This window comes from Cetorhinus maximus, chromosome 7 (genome assembly GCF_964194155.1).
Source record: "Cetorhinus maximus chromosome 7, sCetMax3.hap1.1, whole genome shotgun sequence".
Taxonomy (NCBI): Eukaryota; Metazoa; Chordata; class Chondrichthyes; order Lamniformes; family Cetorhinidae; genus Cetorhinus; species Cetorhinus maximus.
The window spans coordinates 145,003,315-145,014,399 of NC_135885.1; the positions used below are offsets into that span (position 1 = coordinate 145,003,315).

Genomic DNA, 11,085 nt, shown 5'->3' on the forward strand with positions numbered 1-11,085 from the left:
TTCAGTTGAAATCCACGTGGGGTGAGTTGGAGACGGAGACAGTCACTAAGAAAGGAAATATGGCTGTGAAAGCGGGTTTTAGTAAACACCTTGTCAAACACCAGGAGGGAAATGGAAAGCAATGAAGGTGAACAAGGCAAAAGAGAGATACGAAAATCCTGACGGAGAGAAGAGCAAAACTTCTTCAAGGAAGGCATTCCTTGAAGAGGAATGGCAGTCAATTAAACACTAAGATAAAAGCAAAGAACTACGGATGCTGGAAATCCAAAACAAGCACATAAACAAAAATACCTGGAAAAACTCAGCAGGTCTGGCAGCATCGGTGGAGAGGAGCACAGCTGACGTTTCGAGTCCTCATGACCCTTCAACAGAACTAAGTAAAAATAGAAAAGGAGTGAAATATAAGCTGGTTTAAGGGTGGGGGGTGTTGGGACAGGTAGAGCTAGGTAGAGGGCAAGTGATAGGTGGAGATAACCAAAAGATGTCACAGACAAAAGGACAAAGAGGTGTTGAAGATGGTGATATTATCTAAAGGAATGTGCTAATTAAGGGTAGAAAGCAGGACAAGCAAGGTAAAGATAGCCCTAGTGGGGGTGGGGTGGGGTGAAGGAATCTAAAAAGGCTAAAAGGTAGAGATAAAACAATGGATGGAAATACATTTTAAAATAATGGAAGTAGGTGGGAAAAGAAAAATCTATATAAATTATTGGAAAAAACAAAAAGGAGGGGGAAAAAACGGAAAGGGGGTGGGGATGGAGGAGAGAGTTCATGATCTAAAATTGTTGAACTCAATATTCAGTCCGGAAGGCTGTAAAGTGCCTAGTCGGAAGATGAGGTGCTGTTCCTCCAGTTTGCGTTGAGCTTCACTGGAACAATGCAGCAAGCCAAGGACGGATATGTGGGAATGAGAGCAGGGTGGAGTGTTGAAATGGCAAGTGACAGGGAGGTCTGGGTCATGCTTGCGGACAGACCGAAGGTGTTCTGCAAAGCGGTCACCCAGTCTGTGTTTGGTAACAATGGATGGAAATACATTTAAAAAACGGAAAGGGGGTGGGGATGGAGAAGAGCATTTTAAGCTCATTTTAAAAATCACTGAGATTGTGTAAATGTTGTATGCAGAAAAAAATTTAATTGGTCATTCATCAAAATGTGTTGAAATTTGATATTAATTGAATTTGACATTCTCGGGGCACAATTGCTAAATAAAAACACACAATTAAAAAATAAATTGAAGACTTTAATTAGAGAGTCATGGTTGCCATCTGATCCCATCCTTTGCTTCTGAATTCAGTAAAGCTTCAAGATATATAGAGCAATGGATTTGATGAGGATGGATTCCACTAATGGCAACACCCCAACAATGCCATCCAAACATGGCTGTGTTGTCAATATTCTCCACTGCACAAAGTTTGAAATGAACCCAAGATCATGAAAGGGAGCAAAGATAAATAAGCTTCATACATGTGTATATGGAGAGAACAACAGCCACACCAAGTACAATGGTTCATACAGTCCCTGATGAGTATAGTCTTGAACTTCAAAAGGACATAGACACACATTGGTGGATTGGGCAGACAAGTGGCAGATGAAGTTCAATGCAGAGAAATGTGAGGTGATTCATTTTGGCAGGAAGAATGTAGAGACAGTATAAAACAATGGAGAAACTCTTAAGGAGGTGCAGGAACAAAGGGACCTCAGTGTATACGTACAAACGTCATTGAAGATGGCAGGGCATACTGAGAGAGCAGTTAATAAAGCATGTGGTATCCTGGTTTTATTAATAGGAGCATTGAGTACAAGAGTAAGGAGGTCATGTTGAACTTGTATAGGACACTAGTTAGGCTTCATCTGGAGTACTGTGTCCAGTTCTGGGCACAATACTTGAGAAAGGATGTGGGGGCATTGGAGAGAGTATAGAGGAGATTCACAAGAATTATTCCAGAGCTGAACAAATGTAGCTATGAGGATAGATTGGAGAAGTTGAGTCTGTTTTCCTTGGAGAAAAGAAGGCTGAAAGGAGACTTGGTCAAGGTATTCAAGATCCTGAGGGGTATGGACAGGGTAAATAGTGAGAAACTGTTCCCTCTCATGAGTACATCAAGAACTAAAGGGCATAGATTCAAAATAATGGGCAAAAGGAGTAGAAGCGATGTGAGGAATTTTTTTTTCACCCAGAGGGTGGTCAGAGTCTGGGACAAACTTTCTGAAAGGGTGGTGGAGACAAGTTTGATCGAGGTAGTCAAAAGGGAGCTGGATTGCTATCTGCAAAAAGAGAATGTGCAAGGTTAGGCAAGGGAGCGGGATTAGGTAGAATGCTCTTTCAGCAAGTCAGTGCAGACTCGACAGGCCGAATGGCCTCATTCTGCATTGTAAAGATTCTGTGATTCTACGCCAACATGACTAGCAGTGAAGCCATGGTTTGTATAGCAACTGCAGCACTGCCTTGACATGTTACACACTAGACAAATAGCTCTCCAAACCAATATTGTCCACCCAGTTTATGAAAGCAAAAAAAGTACATTGGGGTGGAGGAGGGGGTTGAGATATGGGAAAACACTAAGAATAATCTGAAGGAATTTGATACTTAACCAGAAAAATCAAGCCAAAGGTCACATGTTTCAGAAAACTTGCCAGGACATATGATCCCATACACTTTAAAATGTGCACTGGCAGTTCAGTCTGTGTCCAGTTTTCCGACTGTCCAACTGTAGCGATCACAAGCGATGGCCAAAAGAGAATCTATCCCCATAAAGCCTGATGTTCTACTCGTAGAATCAGACAGGAGGTGGTAATTCGGCCCACCGTGTTGGTTCGCCAGTGAACATTGATTTATGTTCAGGTACTGCTTCATTCTTTTCCACTACTTGTCTTGAAATAACTCAATTGCAATTTTATCACCACGTTTCACTTTTGAAAGGGCAGAGTTTAGTCCTGCAACACTATAAACCCTATTCCAGTAAAACATTTGGCACAGATGAAGCCAGGGAAATATCATGGACAATGTGCCCAATTTTAAAGCTGTGCAAGGGGATGGCTTTTGATTGAGTTAAAATCTCATCCAATGTTATTGAACTAGATTGGATCTGCTCCCTAATAATTGGATCAAATTGTGTTTTAAATCCACAAGAAGTAATAATTTACTCTTTAGTTGAATCACGCTGAAAATGTAACTAATTGTTAATATAAACAAGCAAACTTTAGTGCTATAATATTTGATATTGGCAAATAATATTACGGACAGGACAGAAAGGCAAACTGAACTTCTTTCCTCTCACCAACTGTCTGTAAACAGAAGGTGTTTTCGAATTATTTTTTAAAGTAGGCTATGGCGTTTTTCTCAAACCCTCAGTTTTTGTGATCCAATTTGCTAATGACTTGCAGCAAACTCACATTATGATTAATTCAGTAGGTTAGTTTATTCACATTCAAACGCAGGGGACGAGTGTTCGCATTGTCCCACTCCACGACACCTACACAGTAAGGGGAGGATAGGAAAAAAAAGAAAGGCTTACAACCACGGACACTAACAGCACAAGAACCACAAAAATGGATATTAGTTCACGTGATTATCAGAGTCCAATGAGGAGCTCTTTCACGTAGAAGCCCGAGTTCAGCACTATCTATCATAGCACTAAAGTTTGCTTGTTTATATTAACAATTAGTTACATTTTAAGTGCGATTCAACAAAAAGAGTAAATGATTACTTCTTGTGGACTTAAAACATAATTCAATCCGATTATTAGGGAGCAGATCCAATCTAGTTCAGTAGCAGCCATCTTATTTTGGTTCAGCAGAAAGTCCATTTAGAAATAGCAAAAAGACTCAAGTTTTGATACTTACAATTTTGGATTTCTTTTAATGTCATATTGACATAACAATAACATAAGTGAATTAATATCAAAGTTATCAAAAATACTGTGGATATTGGAAATCTGAAATTTAAAAAATGCTAAAAAATGCATTTGCCATTTACACCTCCTCCAGACACATCTTTTGTTATTTCACTTGGCCCATTAACTCCACCACCAAACATTTGTCATTTAATCCCTCAAGTTTTCCGCCCTTTTCATAGACTTTCCCTTTTGGCCTTTTTGCTGCTTCCCCTCTTCTCCTGCCTCTGTACTTCTGAAAACCTGACACATCTTTTTCCAATTCGGATGAAAAAACGGCATTGACCCGAAACTTTGGCCAGAATTTTACCAGCACTTTGACAAGAGGCTAGGAGGCAGAAAGGCTGGCAAAATAGCACAGGAAGGCATTGGGGGCATGGGGAGCGTGCCCAGCCTCCTCCCACCACCATCCCATTTTGCCAGTGGCTACAGCATTGGCAGATTGGCTGTTCGCCAGGAGACCAATAAAGTCATTTCAGTGGGCAATTAAGGGTCACCTCCCGCCTCCACAGTTTTTTTTCCACGTTGGCGGGGGTGGAATCTGCCACTGTGTGGCAGACAGTCCAGTGAAACCTGGAAGCCTACCAGCAGACTCTGGGAGGGTCCTTCCATTTTGGGTATTCCATGGCCCACAGGAAATTGCCACCTATCTGGCAAGGGCATCCGTTATGCAGCGAGGACCCCTCCTAAATCTAGGCCTGTCTGCCAGCCTGGCCCTGGCATCCCTCAAACACACCTACCCCTTTGGGTGTGTGCCTGACTATTGAGGCACCCTCTCCTTGAAGCTACAACCTCAGCAAAGACCACTGCTAGCGGTAGTGTGGCTAAGGCTGCTGAGCTGCCATCTCTGTGATTGCCCTTGGAGGCGAGCTGCCATCCTTAATTGGGAAATATCTCCCCAGGTCACGCCACCCACCAAAATAGAGCTGCCTCCTGCTTTTGGCCCCAATGGCAGAACTTCAGCTATCCCTGTAAAATTCCGGCCTCTGTTTCTCTCTCTCTCTCTCTCTCTCTCTGCACAGGTGCTTCCTGCTGTTGAGTATTACCAGCATTTTCTGTTTATAATTAAAGCCATCAACATTTGTAAATAGAACTGAAAGTTGTACAATTCCAGTAACCTATTTTACAAATAACAACTTTGCAGCTGAAAACAAGGGTTGGGGAAAAAAAAGTATATAATGCACTGAATCTCAAATGAGCAGTTGGTAATCTTAATCCCTTGGAGAGGTGTGCCTAACAATATTACCATGCAATTCTCATGAAAATGCAAAAAAGTGGTTGCTATTGCAACTGAGCTATCAGCATAAAGGAATAAGCCCAAGGTGACATGAGGAACATTGGCAACAAAGGTTCACATATGTAGCTCAGGTCAAATATAAACAAAAAGCATTGAACTGATCGTGAGAGATTCATGATTTAGTATAGATTTGCACTGAATTATTTTGGGGGCAATTCAATGCTTTGTCCAAACATTCCAGGTAATCTTGTTAACATGGCTTTTGAGATTCGACAATTTGTTCTTGTTAGAGCAGTATGTGTAGTCAGGCTCACAAGGGACAACGTAGGTACATTTATTCCACATGGAGCAGTGATTGAAAATGAAATGACGTCACACGACAACTAACAAGCAACAAACATCAAATCAAAGGGGACTCCAAGTTCAGTCTAGTTTAAATCACTATGAACTGGGAATTAAACTAACTGTGCTCTCAACAGCTAGAAAATTATACGGCAATACTGCATCAGCTTACATGGGTAACGCAAACAAACCTGCATTCAGTAATCTCCTCGGGGAATTCAAATTGTGTGCTTCAATCAAGTGCCTGCAGGTTACTGCTAATGAATAAAGAATCCAAAGTCACACAATGGTACAATACCATTTTATTAAGGAGAAGCTGTATTTTATGAACAAAACAAAATAAGAGATCGTAGCAGGAGTAAACTATACGGCCCTTAGAAACACAGAAAGATTTACGGCACTGAAGGAGACCATTCAGTCCATTGTGTCTGTGCCAATCAAAAAAGAGCTTTCCAGCCCTTGGTCCATAGTCCTGTAGCATCTCAACTGCATAGCCTAGTATTTTTTAAACGTGGTGAGGGTTTTTATCTTTACCATTCTTTGAGGTAGTAAGTTCCAGACCCTCACCACCCTCTGGCTGAAAACATTACTCAACTCTCCCCTAGTTCTTCAACAAGTTACTTTAAAGCTATGCCTCCTGGTTATTGATCTCTCTGAGAACAGAAATAACTCCTTCCTATCCACACCATCTAGGGCCCTCATAATTTTATACACTTCAATTAAATGTTGCTTCAGCCTCCCCTGTTCCAAAGAAAATAACCCCAAGCTCAAGAATTACATTACATAGAGTGTACAGCACTGAATCAGGCAATTCAGCCCAAGTGGTCCATGCTGGTATTTATGCTTCACACTCCTACTTCATCTCACCTTATCAGCATATCCATTTATTCCTTTCTCCCTCTTGTGTTTATCTGGCTTACCCTTAAATGCATGAAGTAAAGCAATACAGGGGTAACATTTTTGCAATTTTGCAATACCCAATATGAAACACAGGATCAGGAATTAGAGTGCGCACACCCCATGATTTTTTATCCATTAAATTGTGTGGTCAAGCTCTACAAATTCATACAATTGTCATTGTGTTTCAGCAATAATTCCACGATGGATATGCCGCATGAGAAGTGGTCCTTGCAGGGATTGCATTTCAAGAGAAACCATCCACAGAGTCTGGAAAATGATGAGAAGTGTACTACCATTTCCATCCCTGTGAATACTGCTCCATTGTAAATCACGGCCATACTCCTTATCACAAATGTCCATTTGGTTCAATGGGCAGCACTCCAACTCCTTGGTCATAGGTTCAAGCCCCACTCCAGACACATAAAAAAAGGAGCAGGTGAAGGCCATTCGGCCCCATGAGCCTACTTCACCATTCAACAAAATCATGGCTGATCTACTGCATCTACAACTACCTGCACTATCTCCATATCCCTTGATGTACAAAAAAACTATCAATCTCACTTTGAATATACTCAACAACTGAGCACGCACAGCCTCTGGAGTCATGAATTCCAAAGATTCACAACCCTCAGAGCGAAGAAATTTCTAGTCTTCTCAGTCCAAAATGATCAACCCCCTATCCTGAGACTATGACCCCAGTTCTTGACTCCTCAGCAGTGGAAACATTAACCCTATCAAGCTCCTTACAAATATTATGTGTTTCAATGAGATCACCTCTCATTCTTCTAAACTCCAGGGAATATGGGCCTACTTTACTCAATCTCTCCTCACAGGACAATCCCCTCATCCCATGAATCAGTCTGGTGAATATTCATTGCACTCCTTCTAAGGCAAGTATGTCTTTCTTTTGGCAAGGAGACTAAAACTGCACACACTGCTCCGGGTCCAGTCTCACCAAGACTCTATATAATTGCAACAAGGTTTCGTTACTGTTATACTCCAATCCTTTTGTAATAAAGACTAATATATTTTTTGTTTTCCTAATTGCATCCTACCTGCACGTTAATTTTCTGTGATTTGTGTGCAAGGGCATCCAGGTCCCTCTGACACCAACAATTTCCAATCTCTCACTATTTAAAACTATTCTACTTTTCTATTTTTCCCTAACAAAGAGGATAAATTCACATTTTGCCAAATTATATTCCATCTGGGACATCCTTGTCCACTCACTTAATCAATCCTTTGCAGCCTCACAACTTGCTTTCTCACCTACCTTTGTATCATCAGCAAACTTGGATACATTATAGTCGGTCCCCTCATCTAAGTGATTGACATAGGTTGTTAACAGCTAAAGCCCCATCATTGATAATTGCTGTACCCAACTAGTTACACCTTGACAACCCACAAATGACCCACTTACTCTGGTTTCTGTTCGTTAACCAATCCCCAGTTCCTGCTAAAATATTACTTCCCAGTCCCTTGAGCCCTAATTTTGTGTAGTACTTGATCACATAACCTAGGCTGACACTTCTGTGCAGTGCTGAGGGAGCGCTGCACTGTCAATGGTTCTGTCTTTTGAACAAGACCTTAAGCCTGTTCATATGCAAGGAAATTATCCCATGGTAAGGCCTTGATGAAGAACAGGGAGTTCTCTCAGCGTTCTGACTGGAATTTGACTCTCAACAAAGACCACAGAAAAATATTTATTTCATTGTTGCTTGAAGGATCTTTCTGTGTCTTAAATTGGCTGCTACATTTGCTTGTGCGAGTAAGTGATACACTCCAACGGGAATTCATTGGCTGTGAATTGCCCTGGGATGTCCCATGGACGTGAAGAAATATAGTTGATCAGTCTTATTTTATACCTATAGAATTACAAAAAATTCACAGCACAGAAACAGATCATTCAGACAAACAGGTCTCTGCAAGTGTTTCTACACCACACAAGTCTCCTCCCACTGTAATTATGTCTTTCCCCACCCCCAAGCCAAATTCCCACCCAACCTGATCACAGGCCCAAAAGCCTTTTCCTGCTACCAGAAGTTGCACTCCCAATTCTCTGTTCCAAACTCCATCAAGTGAAGATTCACATCAAGACTCACATTTACAAAAAGAATTTCGCTAGTAGAATTAATATCTTCCACCAGATAGAGCTATAACATGTAATTGTGGAACAGTAATCATTGTGCAGTTTGCTGCTACTCTCTTGTGGCCATAGATCAATAGTGCAGCAAAAATACAAAGACAGAAAGAAACGGGGAAATGTAATTAATAATGAGGGGGATAATAAGAGAGATTCGAAGGACGTGGACAGACTGGTGAAACATGCAGACGCACAGCAGGTTAAATTCAATGCTGAGAAGTGTGAAGTGATACACTTTGGTAGGAAGAACAAGTAGGCCATATAAACTAAAGGGTGTAATTTTAAAGGAGGTGCAAGAACAGAGAGAATTGGAAATGTAGGTACACAAAACTTTGAAGGTAGCAGGACAAGTTGAAAAGGCTGTCAAGATGCAAGGAAGTTATGCCAAACCTATATTCACCCTGTTTTATATGGAGTTCAATTCTGGAAACCACACACTCTAGGAAGGATATCAATACCTTCGAGAGGGTGCAGAGGAGAATTACTACACAAGAACATAAGAAATAGGTGCAGGAGTAGACCAAATGGCCCACAGAGCCTGCTTGGCTATTCAACACAATCATAGCTGATCTTGGGCTCCAACTCCATTTTTCCACCGGCTCCCCATATCCCTCAACTCCAAGAGACCAAAAATCTGTCTATCCCAGCCTTAAATATATTCAATGATGGAGCATCCACAACCCTCTGGGATAGAGAATTCCAAAGATTCATAACCCTTTGAGTGAAGTAATTTCTCCACGTCCCAGTCCTAAATGATCCACCCCTTAGCCTGAGACTGTGACCCCATGTTTTAGATTCCCCAACCAATGGAAACAATCTCTCAGCGTCCACTCCATCAGGCCCTTTTGGAATTTTGTAGGTTTCAATGAGATCACCTCTCATCCTCCTAAATTCCAGAGAATACAAGCCCAATTTACACAGCCTCCCATCGCAGGACAACCCCTTTATCCCAGGGACCAATCTAGTGAACCTTCGCTGTACCGTCTCCAATGCAAGTATATCCTTCCTTAAATGGAGACCAAAACTGCACGCAGTACTCCTATGGTCTCACCAAAACCCTGTACAACCCAGACGAGCCCTCGGTTTAACATTTCATCTTAACATTGTGGCATTCCCCCAGTAAGGTCCCTCCAACAGTGCAGCACTCCCTTCTTACTGACCCTCAAGACAGTATGGCGCTCCCTCAGTACTGAACCTCCAACAGCACAGCGCTCCCTCAGTACTGAACCTCCAACAGCACGGCACTCCCTCAGTACTGAAACTCCAACAACGTGGCGCTCCCTCAGTACTGAACGTCCATCAGCACAGCGCTCCCTCAGTACTAAACCTCCAACAGCGTGGCGCTCCCTCAACACTGAACCTCCAACAGCACGGCACTCCCTCAGTACTGAAACTCCAACAACATGGCACTCCCTCAGTACTGAACCTCCAACAGCACGGCGCTCCCTCAGTACTAAACCTCCAACAACGTGGCACTCCCTCAGCACTGAACCTCCAACAGCACGGCGCTCCCTCAGTACTGAACCTCCAACAACGTGGCGCTCCCTCAGTACTGAACCTCCAACAGCACGGCACTCCCTCAATACTGAACCTCCAACAGCACGGCGCTCCCTCAATACTGAACCTCCAACAGCACGGCGCTCCCTCAGTACTGAACCTCCAACAGCACGGCGCTCCCTCAGTACTGAACCTCCAACAGCACGGCGCTCCCTCAGTACTATATCTCCAACAACGTGGCACTCCCTGAGTACTGACCCTCCGACAGCGCGGCGCTACCTCGGTACTGACCCTCCGACAGTGCGGCGCTCCCTCGGTACTGACCCTCCGACAGTGCGGCACTCCCTCGGTACTGACCCTCTGACAGTGCAGCACTCCCTCAGTACTGACCATCTGACAGTGCAGCACTCCCTCAGTACTGACCCTCCGACATCACAGCACTCCCTCAGTACTGACCCTCTAACAGTGCAGCACTCCCTCAGTACTGACCCTCTGACAGTGCGGCACTCCCTCGGTACTGTCCCTCTGACAGTGCAGCACTCCCTCGGTACTGACCCTCTGACAGTGCAGCACTCCCTCGGTACTGACCCTCTGACAGTGCAGCACTCCCTCGGTACTGACCCTCTGACAGTGCAGCACTCCCTCGGTACTGACCCTCTGACAGTGCAGCACTCCCTCGGTACTGACCCTCTGACAGTGCAGCACTCCCTCGGTACTGACCCTCTGACAGTGCAGCACTCCCTCGGTACTGACCCTCTGACAGTGCAGCACTCCCTCGGTACTGACCCTCTGACAGTGCAGCACTCCCTCGGTACTGACCCTCTGACAGTGCAGCACTCCCTCGGTACTGACCCTCTGACAGTGCAGCACTCCCTCGGTACTGACCCTACAGTTTTTAGTTGATGACTCTGCACTGGGTGTAGTTTGCAGACTGTGAGGTTTGTGTATTTACTCACTGAGCTTTCTCCATCTTCTGTCACTCAGGCCCCTCCCCTGGTTGCTATGGTTTCTTTACCCTCCGTCGCGCAACATGACGTCAGGGGGGGTCGCGAGTTGATGACGTGGCGGGAGCCGGG

The 11,085-nt window shown here is 43.7% G+C and overlaps 1 long non-coding RNA gene across 1 annotated transcript in view; it reads right to left on the reverse strand.

Annotated features, from left to right (window-relative positions):
• The window catches only part of LOC144683054 (uncharacterized), a 29,633-nt gene extending 18,593 nt beyond the window's left edge, over nucleotides 1–11,040 (reverse strand). The window contains exon 1 of the long non-coding RNA XR_013577167.1: nucleotides 10,966–11,040. This is a non-coding gene — a long non-coding RNA (uncharacterized LOC144683054). The remainder of the gene's footprint in view (nucleotides 1–10,965) is intronic.
• Between the last annotated feature and the right edge of the window lie 45 nt (nucleotides 11,041–11,085).